We start from the raw sequence: 23,065 nt of genomic DNA, 5'->3' as shown, positions 1-23,065 counted from the left end.
TGATATTCAAAGTTCTATAAGTTATTTAACAGCCTGCAACCATATGCTTTGCACACAATAAATTTGTTATCTTTTGTTGAAGACCATCTCATCTCAATTAATCTGCATCTGTAAAGCCAGATCTCATCGGTGGTACCTCAAATACCTCACGTTGGTGGCAGTTACCTTAATTTACAAGTAATAATTGGCCTCCTCTATAATATATTCTTATACACAATTGAGGCCTGAGATTAATTCCCTCCTTAATCATCCACACCTGTACAATTGGTTTGCACATAACTGAACAATGACTATCAAAATAACCTCAAAAATTAAAAGTTATATAGCAACATGCCATAAAACATTTTGTTAAAGTAACAGCAGTATACGTTTCCTGGCTGTGCCCTGTTAATGGCACTTCCTTCACTGTTTTATAGAAATATGTATATGACAGATCTTATATATCATAGAACTCAAGCCAGGCAAAGACCGTAATGACCCAAAACGCTACAGACCAATCTCCCTGTTGTGCCACCTCTACAAAGTTCTGGAGAGACTTATTTTGCATAGAATTATGGAAAATATAGACCCCTGTCTGATCCCACAGCAAGCTGGCTTCAGAAAAGGCAAAAGCTGCACATCGCAAGTGCTGAACCTGACCCAGTACATAGAAGATGGCTTTGAAAGGCAGCAGATCACAGGAGCTGTCTTCATAGACTTGTCAGCAGCCTATGATACTGTGAACCACCGCCTCCTCCTGAGAAAAATGTATAATATCACAAGGGACTACCACCTCACCCACCTGATAGGAAACCTGCTACAAAACAGGAGCTTTTTTGTTGAGTTCCAGGGCCAGAGAAGCAGATGGCGGAAACAGAAGAACGGCCTGCCTCAGGGGAGCGTGCTTGCTCCATCCATGTTCAACATCTACACAAATGACCAGCCACTGCCAGAAGGGACAGAGAGTTTCATCTATGCTGACGATCGTGCCATTACTGCTCAAGCAGGGAGCTTTGAGATGGTAGAACAGAAGCTCTCCGAAGCTCTAGGTGCTCTTACTGCCTATTACAGGGAAAACCATCTGATCCCTAATCCATCTAAAACACAGACATGCGCCTTTCACCTTAAGAACAGACAAGCATCCCGAGCTCTGAGGATTACCTGGGAAGGAATCCCACTGGAGCATTGCAGCGCATCCAAATACCTGGGAGTCACTTTGGACCGTGCTCTGACCTACAAGAAGCACTGCCTGAACATCAAACAAAAAGTGGGCGCTAGAAACAACATCATACGAAAGCTGACTGGCACAACCTGGGGATCACAACCAGACACAGTGAAGACATCTGCCCTTGCGCTATGCTACTCTGCTGCTGAGTATGCATGCCCAGTGTGGAACACATCTCATCACACTAAAACAGTGGATGTGGCTCTTAATGAGACATGCCGCATTATCACGGGGTGTCTGCGACCCACACCACTGGAGAAATTACACTGCTTAGCCGGTATTGCACCACCTGACATCCGCCGGGAAGTAGCAGCCAATAGTGAAAGGACCAAAGCAGAGACATCTCCAGCTCATCCCCTGTTTGGGTATCAGCCAGCACGTCAACGACTTAAATCAAGACATAGTTTTCTTAGAACTACAGAGACACTCGCTGGAACACCCCAGCAAGCGAGAGTCCAAAAGTGGCAGGCCCAAACCCAGCACCTCAGTTCATGGGTGATACCAGATGAGAGACTCCCCCCTGGGCACTCAGAAGACTGGGCGACTTGGAAGACGCTGAACAGATTGCGCTCTGGCACCACGAGATGCAGAGCCAATCTTAAGAAATGGGGCTACAGGGTGGAATCCTCGGCATGCGAGTGCGGAGAAGAACAAACCACTGACCACCTGCTGCAATGCACCCTGAGCCCTGCCACATGCACGATGGAGGACCTTCTTGCGGCAACCCCAGAGGCACTCCAAGTGGCCAGATACTGGTCAAAGGACATTTAACCAAATACCAAATTTACAAAATCTGTGTGGTTTTTTTTTCTTTTTCATTTTAATCTCTGTGTTTGTTTTGCTCTGTTAGAATTGTAAAACAGTGGTTGCTGATGACACGATAAATAAATAAATAGAACTCAAGCACCTTGATGTACAATGCTTTTGAACCCAGCTTTAATTTTGAAAGATGAGAGACATTTGTGAATGCCATGGTAAAGTCGACAATCCACCAATCCAATGTCCAAAAATAAAATAAAATAAAATAAAATATTCACACATACATTTTAATTGTAGAGATTGCTTCCTTGATGTTTCTCACAGTGTAGACAATGATTATGAGGTCAAATTCATGTCAGTTGAAAAACATAAGATTTTATTCTTTATCAGACTGTCTTGGTATACTAAAGTTCAGCTTTCTGTCCATTGTGCTGCGCTCTTACCCTGAACATTTTAAATAGTGAAGAACATTTCTTGGAATGTTTGTGAGAGAGCCAAAGACACACACAAAGAGAATCACAAATATAATGAACTATCTGAAAAACTTTTTCGGTTTTTATCAAACTATTTGATGCAAAAGCATCAAATGGAAATCCTATATTTCCATTATTTGGAGACTGATTTTAGGGATAAGCAAAAAAAAACCTCACTCTTGTTCGCTCAAAGTGAAGGAAAAATGAAAACAAAATTAAGCCTAATATAAATGAGATTTGAACATATATATTTGAGCATAAGTATGAATCTCAATAGGAAAAGGGGGAAAGGTTTTCTTTGCATTTCATAATAATTGTAACAATTATTTTTTTCTTTAATAATTCTCACTATGTTTCCTTTCAAATCAGGAAACAATTGGCAAGCCCCACTGTGAATAATTTAACACTTGTTAATTCCCACAGCTGCTACCACACGGTGCAGCAGGGGGAAAAAATCTGTATTGCTCCACTTACTACTCTAGTGGTAATTTCAAATGACCTTATAATAGCACCTTATTTCACATTTCTATTATCATACCAATAGTGGGTTTAAAACATTAATTTTGCTCCATTCACTAAAAAATAATGGAAGACTAATAAGCATTTCTTTTTAAAATGTACTAGGACTGAAAATCTGTACTCACTTACTTGGAGGTAAGCCACAATGAACTCCAGGGATCTTACTTCTGAGTATACATGAAAAATGCTTCAGATCTTAAACTGAATACATTTCATTGCATGAAACCCGGGTACATTTGGAATTTATTTTTATGAATTCTAATACAGACTAATTGGATCCACACCTCCTGAGCTCCTGGCTTCAAAATGCTAAAGTTGGTCCTTGGAGAAATGATTAGTTGGACTCCCTCCAGAGACTAATATTACCAGTGGTATATGCTGACAGAAATGACCCAAAAAGTAACTTTTCTGAGGTATTGCATATATTTAGAAATGCATGAAAGTGATAGAAGGAATAAGGAAAAAAGAATCTGGTGTGATCTTTAAGACTATTTTATGATGAGCTTTCATGAATTTGGATTCATTTCCTAAGATGCAATTTCAAAGCATAGGTATAAATGTTTTGCTTCCATGGATTGCAAAGTACTACCGTATATTCTAGTTAGGACCTCATCACACTAGAGCATCTATCCACTTTAAACTGATTACTGCCTCTTGGCCTTAGTAAGGCCTAACCAAGATCGTTCATGTTTCAAGTGAATACTTAGCTCTGAAGAGTGTGGCTTTTTGTTGTTATTGTTATCCTAAGCCTCTTGCCCTTTATCTTGTTTACATTACAGCAGAGGAAAATGGGTCATTTCACTTTTGATGTTGAAAACAAAACCTCTAAGAAGAAATGTAACAAAAGTATACGTGGGTTAAGATGTGCAGAGAGATGTCAAATAGGCAAGAAGCACAGGTTCTACCACCAAAACCACCCCTTTCTCCAGATCATATTGGACAAATTCTTAACGGTAATATGCCAATATGCCATCAGGTTCCTTCTTCAATCATTAGGGGTTATTTACTCCAAATTATAACAGTATCGCTATAAAGTTACTACCTGCACACTAGATACATCAAATAATGTCAAACATTGGAATTACTATATTTCTTTTTTTCTTGAAGCTGCACAGTCTATTTCTGAGCACAATGCAAAGAAGCTGGTGCTCATTTTCAAACTATAGTATGTCTTGAGACCTGAATATTCTGAAGAACTATCTGACTTCATGTCAGTTCCACTATGTGATATAAAATTTCTTAATGGTGGTGTTCATATGGAGTAACAGTTCTTGGAAGTTACATATTACAAGAAACAGCATTACCTTTGACAGTCATGATGGCATTAACATTCATTACTTTTGGAAATAATGAGGGGGCAGCAGCAATGTTATTTTACCAAAATGAAATAACCACTGGCAGGAGTATTTTATTCAGTGTAAAAAGTAATTGTAGTGACTATTGCTAAAGGATTGCTTTGTTGGTATCATGAGGACTGAGACTTTTGGTGTTCCTTGCAGCCATTATTCTGACACAGAAAGAATCACATGTTACCAGAACATCTAGGAAACTCCAGAGTGACTCTGGTGTTTTGACATGTGGCCAGCTGGATCAGGTTGGATCTGGGGTGCTCAAGTGTCCACACATCAGAAACACCCACCATGGTATTGCTGATGAACAGTTTATAATAAGAAGACATAGTCCTCCCTGTAATGTTCTTGTGCTAACTGATTGTTTAACACAGGAACAGGATGAGCAACCTGCATGCCTCATGCCAATCCCAGTAGCTATGTTGACTAGCACAGGGCAAGCATGTGACCAATTGAGGCCACTTGCCTACAAAGAGTGCATTTTATACCACAAAGTATAGACATTTGCCTTTTAACAAATGAATTCCACTGTATTCAACAGGTTTTCGGAGTTTGACCGTTTTTGTGGAAATAATTAACTAAAAGTGGGAAACACCTTTAAATGATAACAATGGCAAGTTTTAAGCTAGAAGATCCACAGCACTCAAGAATGGAATTATTTTTGCAGACTTTTCCTTAATGAGATTCATGGTTGACCCTCCAATTCTCCCATGCTGCCACACAGAGTATTGCACATGTTCTGTGAAGCTCTCAGCAGAAACTGGTGACATGAGTAAAGCTCATTAGTATAAAATTGCCTACCTTCCAGTACAGATGTGGCCTTATTTTATTTTATTTTTTCATCTTAAAGAAGCTTCTGTCATTTTTAAACCTAGGTGAGCACTTACATCTAGAAATAATTTCATCCCATGTTGTCTTTTTGCCTGTCAAGCTTTTCATCAATAGAAGAGAGACAGAGACAGAAGAAGAGAAAAATGTTCTTGCTCATTGTCCATTCACAACCATTAAAATATGAACTGTCTCTGATAATCTTCATGTTAAATCCCATCAGTTCTCCTCCATCCAATGAAATAAAGGCAGACAAGCCTTTCTTCCAGCAGGTGATTGATATAGAAATATGAAGTAAAGAAATAATAATGTCACCTGATATAGATTATTTGAGGATTATTTGCCAGTATCAATTAGACATGGGCCCTGTATTTGTCTAATTTGTTTCATTCAGGTTTTCGTTTCATACTGTCCATTCAGATGTCACAAAACAAAAATCCCATTTTTGTATGGAAGAAGGGGTGAAATGAAAGATAAAGTTGAATGGTTACCATTGCTTTGTTTGGTTTTCAGGCCACGTGGCTTCGCTCACACAGCCTTCTGCATGCCTCAGAGAAGAAGAATGAGGTGTCTGGGTCCATCAGAGCCCAAGAAAACAGTGATATCACCTGGCTATATATGGGGAGACCTCCCCATCAGTGGTATCTTAAACCCTGCCTTTAATCTCAAGTCTCCTCTGCAGATCCAGAGGAAAAATTCTCAGAATCAGTGGCATCTTAAGCCCTGCCTTAAACCTCAGGTATTCTCTGCAGATCGAGGGGAAGGAAAAGGGGAATTTTTTTAAGGAGATTTTATTTGTAGAAAGAAAAAAATCCCTTAAAATCAGGGACTCAAATGTTATAAAACTTGGTGGTCAATGAGCCCTCCATGTGTGTTGATTTTCACCCCTCTAGTCCTAAAACTGAGGGGAAGGCGAGCCTGGGAAAGCCTCCCATGTTGGCCAATGGTCTGAATTTTTTTTGTTCATTCGGATGAAAGAACAAAACAGCTTATTTGGAAAGGCCCCGTTTTTGGAAGCAGTGCTTGAAAACGAAACTGGGGCCATACAAATGAAACAAACCAAAATGGATAGTGATTCTATACAAATGCACAAGACCAGGATCAATTATTGTTGAGTCTACCTGTGTGAAAAATGCTAGATGCTATGACTAGGGTTCTCTGATCCTGTCTGCTTGTCATGGAAAAAGGAACGGTTATATAAGGCAGCTCATTTACAGTAAGTTGAGTAAGTATGGTTCAGTGTAGTGTAGACTCACATCTATATATTTTTCCTACACTGAAGAGATGTTGAATTAAGACCTCTGAAGGACACCCTGCTGCCAAATGTGACACCACAGCGGGTGCCTGTTTGCAATTATTTAACAACTGCACCACTTCTCTATAGTGAGAATCTTCATGGTGATAAGGAGGAAAGCAGCAGCAGAAGAAAGACATTTCAGCAAGTAGAGAAGGTTATCAAAGGAAGGGATGCTTAGAAAGTGATTTGTTATGTTGATGTCTTTTTTAGAGGTAGTGCCACTACTTTTTAGCACAGTTCCTTCAACATCTGCAATATGTTTTGTTTTTTTTTTGGGGGGGGGGAATAGGAGGCATGAAAAAATAGGGGGTGATGCTTTCTTTACTTTTGGTATAGAAGTGAGCCACATACACAAATATCAACACAGGAGGTAAAATTAACTCACAATCTATATAATACCTTTTTAAGACTACAAAGAAGAATCATATTATATGTTATATGTTAAAGGCAAGAACTGAGCTTTCCAAATTGTAAATCACAACACATTCATGTATCGACTGCAATGTGTAGCTGTGTAATGCAAATTTTAACGAGAAATGGCAAAAATCTCTGAACTGTATCTTATCTTACAAATAATATACTGTATTTTAAAATATGGTATATACAGCGGTCCCTCACATATCACGGGTGTTATGTTCCTGGACCACCCACAATAAGTGAAATTCTGTGACATAGGGACGCCCGTTCACTTTCCCCCCTCGCGCTCCTTACCATCTTCTTCCTCCTCTTTGCCACCTGGGCCTCTTGCCACGATGCCACACGGGGCCCAAGCGACAGCAAGAGGTCCAAGGCAGCGAAGAGGAGGAGGAAGAAGATGGTAAGGAGGGCAAGGGGGCAGCTCTTCTCCCCCCCCCCCTCACCCATCTTACCTTCCTCATCATTCTCCTCTTCACTGCCTGGAGCCTCTTGCCGTGACACCACATGGGGCCCAAGCGGTGAAGAGGAGGAAAAAGAAGATGGTAAGGAGGATGAGGGAGCATCTCTTCTTCCCCCCCCCCTCGCCTGTCTTACCTTCCACATCATCATCCTGTTCACCGCCTGGGCCTCTTGCCACGATGCCGCATGGGGCCCAAGTGGCAAAGAGGAGGAAGAAGAAGATGGTAAGGAGGGTGAGGGGTAGCTCTTCTTCCCCCCTTGGCCTTCTTACTTTCCTCATTGTCCTCCTCGTTGCCACCTGGGCCTCTTGCTGCAACACTGCATGGGGTCCAAGCAGCACAAGGGGCCCCAGGTGGCGAAGAGGAGGAGGAAGAAGATGGTAAGGAGGGCAAAATTCCTTTTTTAAAAATAAAAATAAAAACCGCGAAACAATAAGTCTGCGATAAGCAGACCACGAAAGAGCAAGAGACCACTGTAAATGAAAGGTTTTCATGAGATATATTCTGTCACCATACATTTCTTTATTACAATATAGTATTTATATCTCTCTATCTCTGGCAATAATTCAGTTTTTCTGATTTGCTAGTAAAACTGAATTATTGTGTTACAAAATGATATATGTCTAAAAAGTGTGTCACCAACATGAAATATTTGGACAACTCTGGGCTAGAAGTTACTTTTCTGGGCATAATAAGGTTAAAGAACAATTTATAAGGGGCAAAGTGTTCCTTAAAGTCCCAATGTAATTTTATTCTTGTAAAAGCAACCATGAGGAGCCAGGCCCTTGTGAAAAACAGTTAGCTAAACCTTTCTTTCCCATGTATTAGCTTTAACCAAGATTGGAATATTTACAGTTTCTCTTAGTCATGGATAATAAAATAAGTTTACTTAAGTTTACACGCGCGCACCTGTGTGTGTGCCGCGCGGGGGGGGGTTGGGGGGGCGCGCACGCGTGTGTGTGTGTGCCACGCAGGGGGGTGAGGGGGCGCGCGCACGCGTGTGTGTGTGCCGCGCCAGGGGGGTGAGGGGGGCGCGTGTGCATGTGTGTGCCGGGGGGTGAGGGGGCACGCGCGCACGCGTGTGTGTGTGTGCCACATGGGGGGTGAGGGGGCGCGCGTGTGCGTGTTCCGCGCCGGGGGGGTGAGGGGGCGCGCGCATGCGTGTGTGTGTGTGCCACGCCGGGGGAGTGAGGGGGCTCACGCGTGCGTGTGTGTGTTTGTGCCGCGCCAGGGGGGAGGATGAGGGGCCATGTGTGCGCGCGCGTCGGGGAGTTTGCGCCAGTGCGCATGCTCAGTTGTTTTCCCGTTTTTTGTGGTTGTTGTTGTGTAGTTTTGATTTCTGAGTGGATTAGTTTGTACCTAGTGGGTTGTCCTTGGGGCATGGCAATTTTGGTAGAGTTTTGTGGAGGGGTTTTAGAGTTTTGCTTCCCCGTTGGACACCAGTAGGAAATTTATATATATAGATAATATGACAGAGTTGCAGACTTTCTCTCTGGACCTTGGTTGTAAGAAATTAATATAAGAGACCATTAATCTGTTAGGCAAACAAATATTTTATAATAAATTTGCTAGGAACCAACCCATTGGTTTATTTATTAAGTGCCAAAAACAGCATTTACAACTTCCATATAAAAACATTATTTATAAAAAAAAATCTTACATGCTAATTAAATACATTGTGATAATGACACCACATTGGCAGAGTAGAACCTATTATTATGCACACTCAACTAATGTACATATTATTGGAAGCATTTGTTTGTATAATGATACAGTTCACATTTTAGGAGACTATGAGTATGACTCAGTATCACAGTTCCATTGAATTTTAAACATATTTGGAACAAATTTCTCTCGCTAAGATCAATGTACATCCAATGAAGTACACTTCCTAAATATATCTAAGTGGAAAACATTGCCTCTATAGTGTTTCTAAGCACTGAAATAAACAAAAGGGATTATTCTAAATCAAATATATCTTTCATCATTTAAAGTACCACCAGAACTGAGATATTTTTCAAAGCATGCATTGTTTTAATATCATGCTTTGCCAAATATTTATGAGTTGTAAATAAAATGCATTGTGGAATGCATAATATATTTTGAGAAGAAACTACAAAATGGTATAATGGAAACTGCTCTATTTTGAACTCTTTTGTTTTTTGTCTATGAGTGCTCTCTGAGTTGGATAAATAGCAGTTTTCCATTTTTTCACAACCTATGCCCTAGCCATGACTTATCTGATGGCCCATCTACACTGCCACATAAAAACCAGATTATCTGCTTTTAAATTGATTATATGGTAGTGTAGACTCATATAATCCAGTTCAAAGCAGATCATCTGGATTATCCAGATGATCTGCTATGAACTGGATTATCTGCTTTGATAATCTGGATTATATGGCAGTGTAGATCTAGCCTGAGATAAGGAACTGACCTCCTCAAAATCACTCTAACAATATCTGTGTTGTGAACTGATAAGTCCCAAGTTGTCAGAAGAGGAAGGCGTATCTCATTGACAAGGAAAGTTCATCTCCAACAACCAGAATCATCCAAAATGCTAGAAATTCCACTGGCCTCTTAAATATTTAGAGTTTGAAGACAACTGTCAAAGGTCAGACATTTCTAGTCAGCTCTGAAACCTTGAAGAAACACTTATGACACAAAACTTCAAACTCAGCTAAAGTTCTTACATGAAATACTGTACATCAAATGGCACAGAATCCAATTAGAAATTACACCCCCTTTCAGTAGAACCACTGAGCCAATCGGCAAATCAAGGCGGTTTCCAACAAATCAGTATACATAAAACATAATATAGATAAAAACCATTAAACAGTATAAAACATCACAAAAGCAGTAAAAACAACATAATCAGTGTCTCATTATTCTCAAGCATTGTCCTGTTACATTGTCAGGTCATTTGATTTCCTATATTAGCTACTCTGCATTTGTAAATGCTTGCTCGAATAGCCACGTTTTAACTTGCCTCCAAAACATCAAGAGAGGGGGAGCGGATCTGATCTCCCTAGGGAGGGCTAAGGGGCCACCACTAACATGCTTGTGACAAAGGTGGGACTGAGAGCAGGACCTCCCCAGATGATCTTAAAGTCCTCAGTGGTTCATAAGGGGAGATACGTTCGGACAGGTAAGTTGGGCCAGAACCGTTTAGGGCTTTATAGGCCAAAGCCCGCACTTTGAATTGGACCTGGTAGCAACTGGCAGCCAGTGGAGCTGGCGCAACAAGGAAGTTGTATGCTCCCTGAGTGCTGCTCCTGTTAACAACCTGGCTGCCATTCGCTGGACTAGTTGAAGCTTCCAGACCATCTTCAAAGGCAACCCCACGTAGAGAGCATTGCAGTAGTCTATACAGGATGTAACCAGAGCATGGACTACTGTGGCCAAATCAGACTTCCCAAGGTATGGGCACAGCTGGCGCATAAGTTTTAACTGTGCAAATGCCCCCCTGGTCACCGCCGAGACCTGAGGTTCCCAGCTCAGCGATGAGTCCAGGATCACACCCAGCAGAACCAACAGGGACACACTCCCCCTGTCTAGCTCCCGGCGTAGATCATCAACTAAGGTGACCAAGGCTGTCTCGGTTCCATGTCCTGGTCTAAAGCCAGACTGTGACGGATCCGGATAATCCATGTCTTCCAAGAATACTTGGAGTTGTGAGGCCACCACATGTTCCAGGACCTTGCCCAAAAAGGGGAGATTGGAAACAAGCCGATAGTTGATGAATTGAATGGGGTCCAGTGATGGTTTTTTCAACAGTGGTTTTATTTCAGCTTGTTTTAAGCTCACTGGAATGTTGCCTTCTCAAAGGGAGGCATTAACCACCACCTTTACCCACTCGGCCAATCCCCCTCTGGCCTCCTTTAGAAGCCAGGATGGGCAGGGGTCTAGGATGCATGTGGTCGTTCTCATTCCTCCAAGTATCTTGTCCACATCCTCGGGTTTCACCAATTAAAATGAATCCATCAAAACCGGACAAGCAGATGCTTGTGTTACATTCTCAGAGACTGCCATTAACATGGTGTCCAGACCAGAATGGATCAAAGCAACTTTGTCCACGAAGAACCGAGCTAATGCTTCACAGCAGGCTGCTGAGTTGTCAGTGCTCCCATCCTGAGTGGTGGGATTTAGTAGGCCTCTGTGTCCTGTTTTGTTCTTAAAAACCACCTCAATACAAAAATGAAAGTAAAAGAAAAACGCTTTACTTCAGCAAACAAAATAAGAAAATGCAAATTGAAAAAGAAAACAAGGAAGTCTTACTACAGACACCAATGAAAGTCTTTTGCAAAAGTTCCAGCAAAGTCAGCAGACAATAAGGCACAGATCATGAAGTCCTTAACACAAAGCAGGTTCTGGCAGTAACAGAGTTGTTGTTAGCAGTGAAAAAGTAAGGTTGCTTACCTGTAATCATGTTTCTTCTAGTGGTAACTGTGAAATTCACACCTGTGGTATTTCCCTGCGTCCACGCAGCTGACTCGGATCTTTCTTGAAAGCTTTTCCTAATTAGGGACTCCAGCCCCGCCCATCTACTCCTAATAAAGCCAGGCAGCGGGGCTTGGAGCCTTAATTCCGTACCGCGAAAGACAGTCGGAGATAAAAGGCATGACAGAATGTGGGGAGGATGGGCGGGTTGTGTGAATTTCACAGTTACCACTAGAAGAAACATGATTACAGGTAAGCAACCTTACTTTCTTCTGCGTGGTACTGTGAAATCCACACCTGTGGTAGACTAGCGAGCAGTCCCACGGATGGTGGGTGTCATGCTAGTGCAGAAAAAAGTACTGCTCTCCCAAAAGCCGTCTCCTTCTTGGCAGCTAAATCCAATTTATAATGGGAGACAAAAGTATGCGGTGTTGACCATATGGCCACCCGACAGATATCATGCAGAGGCACACTGTGCAAAAAAACCATGGAGGCTGCCAATGCTCTAGTGGAATGAGCATGGATCTGAACAGGTAAGTCCAGTCCTGCCATTTCACAAGCTAGCCGGATAGCTGCAACTATCCAGGCCGCCACCTCTGGGTAGAAACAGGAAGGCCCACAGTATCCCTACGGTACTTAACAAAAAGTCATAGTGAGTTCCGTAATGGAGCTATGCGGTGGACATAAAAAGCAAGAGCCCTCCGCACATCAAGAAGGTGCAAAGACTGCTCCAGGGGAGTAGAAGGATTTGGAAATAAGGTTGGAAGGACAATGTCCTGAGACATATGAAACTATGATGCTGCCTTAGGTAAGAAGGGAATGTCTGTGCCCAGCATGACGTTATCCTTATGAAATTTCACGTAAGGACTATCGACTCAAGAGCCATAAGCTCGCTAGCGCGACGAGCAAAAGTAATAGGCACTAAAAATGCTGTTTTCCATGATAGATGGAACATGTCAGAAGTGGCCATTGGCGCAAATGGTGGTTTCATAAGGGCGGAAAGAACAACCTCCAACCTCCAAGAGGGGGCACAGGCCTACTTGGGGCCAGAAATTTGTAAAGCCCTGCAGAAATCTCTTTACAAGAGGATCGGATAAAGGAGAGGGAAGAGAATGCTCGCTTCTAAACGAATCTATATTTGCCAGATTGACCTTCAAGAATGATAATGAGAGTCCTGAATCTGACAGAGAGATCAAAAAATCCAGGAGGAGGGAAGTGGAAGCAGACAGAGGCTGAACCCCTTGCTTTTGTGAAAAAATGCAAAAATGACACCACTTACAAATGTAACAATGTTTAGTGGCAGGTCTCAGGGCAAGGTCCAAAATGCCCTTTACTGGTTGAGAGAGGGCTGAGGCTGGAGCTGCCACTCCGTCAACCGGAATTGAGTGACCTGGGAGTACGGGACTGGGCTGTTGCCCATAGCCAGCAAGTCTGGCCTGAGTGGCAACTGAATGGAACAGCTGCCTGCAAGTTGGAGCAGAATGACAAACCATGGCTGGCGGGGCCACCATGGTGTGATGAGAATGCAATCTACCTGCTCTGCTTGAAGACGAGAGACCACGCTGGACAGCACTGGCAATAGTGGAAAGATGTACAGGAGGGTGGATGTCCAATCCAGGAGGAAGGCATCTCCCAACAGCCTGTCTGGTGGAGGCAAGACGTGCTCCAAAGAATTGGCACTTCATGTTGGCGGGAGAGGCAAACAAGTCCAGAAGGGGAGTGTGCCATCTGACAAAGAGTTCCCATGCCTGGGAAGGAGGAAGGGACCATTAGTGGTCAGTATAAACTGTCTGACTGAGGGAGCCAGCAAGAGAGTTCTTGATGAATGGCACTGATGGTTATGGTATACCAGTCCCAGATTCTGATGATGAGGGCAAGCAAATCACAATCGTGGTGGTGGTAGTAAGGTGGACAATACTGTCCATGAGCAAATGAGAGATAAGGTGCAGTGCCATTTCTACTGCGAGTAACTCCAAACAGTTGATGTGCTCCATGCCCTTTATGGCCGCCTAAGGACCATGGATGGTGTGACCCTTGAGGTGAGCTCACCACACTGAGAGGGAAGTGTCGGTTGCTAACATCGCCCACACAGAGATTGGAGCAATGAGTCCACTAGTTGAGAGACCTGTGGATGGCTAGAGGGACAATGACACATTCATTGGGCTCATCCTGCATGGGATGAAGTGCCCGAAGAAACCAATTCTGGAGAGGCCGAAGGTGCAAACAGGAGAAAGGAGTGGCAGCTGTGGTGAATGCCATGTGTCCCAAAAAGCACTGGACATCCTTGGCATGGATGTATGGCGTCTGCCAGACTCAAAGAGCTAATGAATGCAGATTCAGAAACCTGTCTGCTAGCAAGTAGGCCCTTGCATGCCAAGAGTCCAATACAGGCCCATGAATTGGTTGTTTGGATAGGCTGAAGAAGAGATTTTACCTTGTTGATAAAAAGACCAAGCGTCTGCTATAAAGACAGAGTAAAGTGAATGTTCCTCTGCAGATACTCACAGGACTGTGCACCAGCAACCAGCCAGAAATATAGGGGTAAACTACTACCCTGTGCACCCAGGGATGAACCGGCATACAGCCATCTCCTTAGTAACACCTGTGGAGCTGTGGAGATACCAGAATGAAGAACTTGAAATGAAAAAGCCTGACCCATGTCTTGCTGGATAACAGAGGGAGGATGGTTGGTAATGACAATACCTGAAATTTGCAATATGCAATATATGCATAAAATCCTGTAAGGTCCAAACCTGGCCAAAGCCCACTGCCTTTATTGGAAACCAAAAAACAGCTGGGGAAAAGGAAAAAGAAGGAAACATAGAAAGATGTAAAGAAGCTACTGCTCCTTTTGAAACAAAGTAATTACCTCCTGCTAGAACACAGGAGGAGGAGTGGCCCGTAGAGTCCCTACTGGGGACAGTTTGAAAAATTCAATTGCATAAACATGCTCTGTAATCTCCAACACCCATGAGTGAGAAGAGATCTAATGCCATGCATCTAAAAATGATGAGGTGGAGCTCCAAAAACTGGAGCTAAAGGGTTGGAGGCTATGAAAGAAGAGAAAATGCATGCGAAAAAACTATTGGCCCTGATCTACTTCTTCCCTTTAGTTTGTTGTCACCCCTGGATAATTAAGCTGAGGGGCTGGCCACCACAATCTAGGCTAGATTGTGGTAAGAAGCCAAACTTAGAAGCAGGCTATGTTCTGCCATGGGCAGTTATCCTGCCATTGCTCTGCCTTCTTTGGAGAGGGTAGAGGATCTACACATGCTGGTGGATGGCTGCTGCAACAGCAGCAAACACCTTTAGTACTGTATTGGTGCTGTGCTTAGCCGTAGCGTTGTGATGAGAAGCTAAGGTGAGATACTACTGACAGAAAGCCCTTGGGATCTGTTGATGTTGTAGGGGAAGAAGATCCAAATAAGGTGCTGAGCTATGCCACAAGAGCACCTGATAGGCTGCCATACAAGCATGGTAATGAATCATGCAAGTGAGTAGGCTAGCAGTGGGGTGGATCTTCTTATCACAGTGGATTAAACAACTTTGACCACAATAAAGTTCAGTTTAGTAGGCTTAACTAACCACTCTGCTGAAGAGGTGCGTATGCAGTAAAGTGCATTTACAAACTTAGAAATTCCAGACACAGATACAGGAGTTGCCCTTTGTTTTTCTCCAAGCTTAAGCGAATATGGAAGTGCTGGGAGAACTGTACTTGGAGCTTGTTTCTGCTGTTGCTCAACTGAGAAAAGCAGATCCTCTAAGCAATCAAGGAGGAAAAATTAGGTAACACATCCCCTAAGGAAGCTGGGATGGAAAAATCCTCCTCAAGAGTAGGAGAAATCTGCTACTCATAGGAGTCAGAATCTACATCAGACTCATTGACTGGTTGCAGCTGAAGGAAGCACCAGAATGAGCTTAGGAAAAAGTTTTAATAAACTCCTGAAAACCAAAAGAAGGGACTACAAATCCTTGAAAAGGAAAGGAGGGTGCAGTTTGCCTATGCAAAAGAGTAGCAACCTACCTGTTGAGGCATGGGCCAAGTGGAGATGGGGCCCAAAAGACACAGTACTTACAGTCTGAGCCGTCACTGAAGCTCCCAGGCAGCATGACGCAGAGGGAGGATAGTAGCCCGAAGGCCCCTCCAAGGAGTTATATTCCATGGGCTTAGACCCAAAGCCTTGGCAGCCATCACTCACACAGGTGGCGTGGCTACCTTGAGCCTCCCCTCCCCTGAGGGGGGCAAAAGCATGGCAGGAATTGTTGCAACCCGAAGGCCCCTCCAAGGCGTTATATGCCATGGGCATGGAGGCAAAGCCTTGGCTAGCCATCACTCACATAGGTGACGTGGCTGCCTTGAGCCTCCCCTCCCTTGAGGGGGGCAAAAGCATGGCAGGAATTGTTGCAACCCAAAGGCCCCTCCAAGGCGTTATATGCCATGGGCGTGGAGGCAAAGCCTTGGCTAGCCATCACTCACACAGGTGGCGTGGCTGCCTTGAGCCTCCCCTCCCCTGAGGGGGGCAAAAGCATGGCAGGAATTGTTGCAACTCAAAGGCCCCTCCAAGGCGTTATATGCCATGGGCGTGGAGGCAAAGCCTTGGCTAGCCATCACTCACACAGGTGGCGTGGCTGCCTTGAGCCTCCCCTCCCCTGAGGGGGGCAAAAGCATGGCAGGGATCATTGCAGCGTCCACTGCCTGCTGGGGTAAATGGGGCAGGGAAAGACGGGCAGTGAGAGCAAGCTGTCCTTAAAAAAACAGAGACAGCTGAGAGGCGTGGCTGCAACCCAAAACAAAGTTATTGGCACAAAGCCACAGTGGCAGTTTGTTGCCACAAGCTCTACCAGTTCCTGGGTCTGTAAGGGGTGATAGGCTGGTAAAGGTCTTCTTCCCTCCTGCTTTCTGAGCGAGGGGAACAGAAGAAAAAGAAGGTAAGTTACTGCCCATTGCCAAAGGCAAAAAAGTCTGCGCCTCAGAGGACACGGCATTTTTTTTTTTTAGAGGAAGGGAGTGGGTTTGTCCTCCCACTAGCCTAAATAGGATAAACAAAGGTCCCAGAACACAAGTTGGAATTGCTGTCTGTTAGAGTAGTCAAACTGGAGTCCTTGAGTCAAACCAATAGTTGTTTTAGGAGAGAACACCGAGTTGTTGCTGCTTTCGCGGACAAAAGGAATTAAGGCTCCAAGCCCCGCTGCCTGGCTTTATTAGGAGTAGATGGGCGGGGCTGGAGTCCCTAATTAGGAAAAGCTTTCAAGAAAGATCCGAGTCAGCTGCGTGGACGCAGGGAAATACCACAGGTGTGGATTTCACAGTACCACGCAGAAGAAGCTAAGTTCTCCTACTTCTGATTTATACCCCATGCAGGAGGGCTTAGGGTGTCACCCAATTAGCTCATTAATCTTTTAGCAGCTAATTGAGCTGACCTCCGCCTGTTATCTGACTCCCTTTCTAAAAAAAGTAGGCACCTGCAAAGCCTCATTGTCGGATTCTTCTTCGTCTCCCTCCAAGACCTGAGCACCTCCCTGCTCCCCTTCCTCTTCTGATGATGAGGAATCCCCAACACTCTGACAACTTGAAACAGCTCCACCGGACAGTTCTTAGTGGACGCAATATTGGCCGCAAAGAAAGATTTCTTTGTGTCCTTTATTGCTGCGGCATATGCCCTTAGAAAGGCCACAAACCGTGTTTGATTTGGCTCGCTCAGATCCGAACGCCACATGCTCTCTAGTTCCCTCTTCCTTCGCTTCATCGCTGCCAACTCCTTGTTGAACCAAGGAGATGGTTTAGCTTGACTACTTGAGGGGGGACGTTCTGGAATGATCATATCTATTGCCCTGGCCATCTCCCCATTCCAGAGAGTGACCAGAGCATCGACAGAATCACCTACTGAGGTGGCAGGAAATTCCCCAAGAACTGTCAGGAAACCCTTCAGATCCATAAGCCTCCTGTGTGACCCTACAGTCAACTTTTAGGGCACCTTCCTGGAAGACGTAGAGATTGCTAGAGACAGCATTTTAATCTAATCCGCAAATAATCAAATCCACAAAATTTATTTGTTTATTTCATTTATACACTGCTTTTCTCAACCCCTGGGGGTAATTCAAAGTGGTTCACAAAAACGTAAGTGGCAAAATTCAATACCTCACAAAATCTAAAATACAGGGTGAGGCAGCATAACTTCCTTTTTTAAAATGCATGCCATTCAGTCGGTTGAAGACATAGCGGAGCACTAGTGGTCTCGTTTGAGAAGCAGGAGTATAAAGTTTTGTCCTGACCCAGTTCAGTCGCCATCATGCGTTGGAACAGTGAGGAGCATTCTTTTGCCGCTGAGGCCTACTTTTCGAGCAGATTTGGAGTGGCCGGCCTGCTCTCCAGATTTGGCCCCTTGTGATTTTTTTCTATGGGTTTTTTTTTAAATCCCATGTTTATGTGAAATGTCCAAGGACCCTACAAGATTTGAAGACCAACATCCAGGAAGAAATTGCTGACATAACGCCTGCTATGCTGACAACAGTAATGACAAACGCCAGAAATCGGTTTACTCGGGGTATGGAGAATGGGGGATGTCACCTACCTAATTTGATCTTCAAAACTATGTAAAACAAAACTTTAGGTATGCACCTACATTATAAAAAAAATTTCTGATTCATACAATGGGTTTTATTAAGTTTTGAAAAAGGAAGTTATGCTGCCTCACCCTGTACAACACATAATTAAAAGAGCATATAATAATAGACATAACAATAGAAATATAACAATAGATTAAAGCCAGTAAACTATAAAACATCAAACATTGACAACATAAAAATTAAAGCATTGGACATTGCACCAAGTCAAAGGTGCAAACGTGGAAGGCTGACTGTGTTCTGTAACAACCTTATGAGAGAGCCCAGACAAAGTGTCCCGCTTTGTCTGGCTTCTGTAAGGAAAGGGGGAGCAGCAGAGTGAATCTGTCCCCTTGTGTGCAGCTTCATCTTGGTGACACATTCCTCATCACATTGGGAAAGGGTCATCCTCGTGGGGAGGCCCCATTGTACAATAGCTGAGCACAGCATATACTCTTCAGAATATTTATTAACAGTGACTATGCACAAATCCAGGTTTCTTTTCACAAATGAGGACAAATGACCCACCTGTGTTGGGGACGGAGCCTTATGTGCGGCATGGGTCTCCGTCCTCCAGATGGGGTGAAAGTGTCCTTGGAGACTGATTTCACTTTATCTGATGAGATCATAAGTCCCAGGTCTGTCACTTACTGACTAAGCTTCCCAAAGCTTCCTTTTTCCCCTTTCTTTCTTTCTTTCTTTCTTTTTCTTTCTTTCTTTTTTTGGCCTTTTGCCTTTTGCCTTTTGCTCCCTCAGAGCTCTTGTTTTCATGGAACCATCTGTTTAAATGTATTTGTAAATGGCTAAGAGAGGAATATTTCTGTATTGGTTGTTGTCCGCATTGAATCCCCAAGGAGAGAAAGGCAGGAGATAAATTATTATTATTATTATTATTATTATTATTATTATTATTAATAATAATATTAATATAATCATAATTGTGGTAGAAATAATAATATTAATATTAATTATAATCACTATTATTATTTCGATCTGACTTTTCTCTCCTTAGGGATTATCTTGTTTATGTGATTAATCACTATGCTTTAATTATATTCAATGAAAATGCATCCTGCATATCCGATATTTACATTAAAATTCATAACAGTAGCAAAAATACAGTTATGAAGTAGAGAACCACTGCTCTAGCATAATAGATGTCATCCTCTGACAGAAATGCCCCCCTGCACTCTGTATTGAGGAAACCCCAGTGGTTCAGTGGGTTAAACTGCTGATCTGCTGAACTTGCAGACTGAAAGGTCAGTGGTTCAAATCCGGGGAGTTGGGTGAGCTCCTGCTGTTAGCCCCAGCTTCTGCCAACCTAGCAATTCAAAAATGTGAGTAAATCAATTGATAACACTTTGCCATGGAGGTAAAGACATTGCATGCAGCCATTCTTGCCATATGACCTTGGAAGCATCTACAGGTAATGCCAGCTCTTCGGCTAAGGAATGGAGATGAGCACCACCCTCCAGAGTCGGACACGACTAGACTTAATGTCAAGGGAAAACCTTTACTTTACCTTTAAGAGAGAAATGAATTCTTTTTTCATTGCACTGTGCTGAAATTAATGCTTGAACTTAAATATTCGTGGAGGAAAGGAGTTAAATTTATTTTAAAACTTTGCATGACAGAACAGTCTCACCTTCACTGTAGGTAAAATGAGCAGATCAATCTTAGTCATTTCCAGCATAAGTCACATCAAACAATCAGAATGACAATGATATGGACAAAACCATATCTCTTTAAATATTAATAATACTGCAAATTTTTTTTTGCTTACCAGCCTAAAAGTGATATCTCATAGTCTCAGTTGTCGTCCTCATTTGTGAAAAGGAACTTGGATTTGTGCATGGTCACTGTTAATAAATATTCTAAAGAGAAAATGCTGTGCTCAGCTATTGTACATCTCTATGATCCTATTACCTATGGTAAAGTTGCCCAGAAATAACTGTGGAAAGAATTGGGTCCTGCTGCCTCTAACTCGCATCCTGATAGATTTGTTGGCTCTGCAGAAGTGAGAGAAATGAAATGCCTCCCGACTTTTTTTTTTTTTTTTTGGCTGATGTTAGCAGATAAGGCTTCTGCATACACAGAAATAGAAAATACAGACACTTCAAAGCATATACATTTTTCCATAAGATAAATGCATATACATTTTTCCAAAGCCATTTTGGCTCTTTGATGTGCTATAATGAATATATACATAATAATAATAATAATAATAATAATAATAATAACAACAACAACAACAACAACTTTATTTATATCCTGTCCTATCTTCCCATGGAGATTCAGGGAGGTTACCATCAAACAAAGCTAAACATTCAATGCCCGTAACAAAGTCAATAACCGTAAAATGTGAACAAAAATCATTAATTATCACTAATAATAGCTCTCTCTCTCTCTCTCTCTTTCTCTTCCATTTTAATGGACCAAACTTTCTGCTGTTGACTAATTTAGCAATCACAGATTTACAATGTACATTTTTTTCTCAGAGTTGTTCCATATGGATAGTTTCAGCAGGGCCTCTCAGGAAATAAATGCTTGATGCAGCCTTAACAGAAATACATAATGTACATAATGCATTGTATCAGAAATAGATAAGTGCCAGTGGTTGAGAGGGGGCTGCATTGCCCCTCCGCTGGGAGCTTGAATAGCTGCACCGCATTCTGCCACACCAAATTGCAGTACTTCCAATGGTTTTATCTTTTTTTAAAAAAAAACAAACCTTTTTTTGGTCAAAAATATCTCTATTCACATATCTTGTAGGGGACAGGGGAGCAATTTGACACATTTTGCTACCTCAAGCCATTTTAGATCCAGCAAAGTCTTAAGAAGTACATGAATTTTACTTGTTCACTTGTAAGGGAAGGCATTTAAAAATAGATGAATAAAAATACATAGAATTAGGATATGTAAAAGACTGGTGGGAGTCATTCAAAAATAGCATTGAGGTCACACATACCCCATAGATTTCAGTTTTCTGACCCTTGTTCTATACGTATGAGAATCTGACAGTAGTATTTTACTTGGGACCCCTGTAACTGGCGATATTGCATGGAGGATTAGTTTTTTACCATCCAAAAAGAACAGAAAAACTAAATTTCAGGTACTAAGTAATATTTATAATTAGGTCTTAGTTGGCTTACTGGCAGTGCTTCTTCCTTCAAATTTATTTATTTATTTATTTGCAGTATTTATATTCCGCCTTTCTCACCCCGAAGGTGACTCAGGACGGATCACAATGTACATTTACACGGCAAACATTTACACAGCCGTTTTTGACATACAAGACATATAGACAGAAAGAGGCCATTCGTTCAGCAGTGCTTCCACTTTGAATCCTCCTGGAGGTGGCTCGATTCGGCCACGGGGGAACTGTCGCTTTGTCCACTATGACTTCGTAGTATTTTTTCCTTGCTCTCTGGCATTTTTATGGTGCCATAAATTAGCCTCCCCACTTTAAACGGTGCCTAATTTCTCTACTCACAGCTCACAGCTGTTTTTGAACTGCCTAGGTCTATTTATTTATTTATTTATTTATTTATTTACTTTGCTTATATACCGCAGTTCTCATCCCAAGGGTGACTCACTGCGGTGTACAACATAGAAAAGACAAGGTGCAAAATACAAGACACAGTATAAAATAAGCCACAATTCATCGTTATCAAAAAACATCCTCATCAAAAACATCATCATTACTACAAAAGCCATTCCGTGTCGTCTCATCGTCAGAACCACAAATGATGTAATCTCATGTAAAAACTGCCTATGTTGATTTAGGAAGACAATGGAGAAGTCTCAGATTTTCAGTTAGCCTCTTAGGTTTTCAGAAATGGAGATCAGCCTCTCAGTCTGCACACCTACTGGTGACTTCCTGCCCTTCTCAGGACTAAATTTAACCTCAGATCATATTGATAATATGTAGCCTAATTTTTTGACTTTTCAGTTTCGTATCTCCATTTGCCTCCCTCTCAAAATGAAAGTGCAAAAGTTTTCATAGTTTGATGGCATTTTGACAGTTTCTAAGAAATGCATTGCCCAACTCGGTACTGGAAAGGATGAAGCTCAGATTTTTTGGGTGGAGAGATTAAGATTCTTCTCATCTGTTCAAGGCAAACTAGTAAAAGCAACATGGAGGCAACTTCACCAACGCTAATGTAAAATTATCCCATTTCTAGATTTTTATGAACTCTTCATATTTCCTAAAAACTAATAATTGTTTCAAACCCCCCCCCCTTTTCTTTTAAAGTAACTCTCACAGGAAAATCTACATTCATAGAATCATAGAATCATAGAATCAAAGAGTTGGAAGAGACCTCATGGGCCATCCAGTCCAACCCCCTGCCAAGAAGCAGGAATATTGCATTCAAATCACCCCTGACAAGTGGCCATCCAGCTTCTGCTTAAAAGCTTCCAAAGAAGGAGCCTCCACCACACTCCGGGGCAGAGAGTTCCACTGCTGAACGGCTCTCACAGTCAGGAAGTTCTTCCTAATGTTCAGATGGAATCTCCTCTCTTGTAGTTTGAAGCCATTGTTCCGCGTCCTAGTCTCCAAGGAAGCAGAAAACAAGCTTGCTCCCTCCTCCCTGTGGCTTCCTCTCACATATTTATACATGGCTATCATATCTCCTCTCAGCCTTCTTTTCTTCAGGCTAAACATGCCCAGTTCCCTAAGCCGCTCCTCATAGGGCTTGTTCTCCAGACCCTTGATC

This window comes from Anolis sagrei, chromosome 3, assembly GCF_037176765.1.
Source record: "Anolis sagrei isolate rAnoSag1 chromosome 3, rAnoSag1.mat, whole genome shotgun sequence".
Lineage (NCBI taxonomy): Eukaryota > Metazoa > Chordata > Lepidosauria > Squamata > Dactyloidae > Anolis > Anolis sagrei.
The sequence above is the reverse complement of the archived record's forward strand: the minus strand, read 5'-3'. Positions refer to the sequence as shown.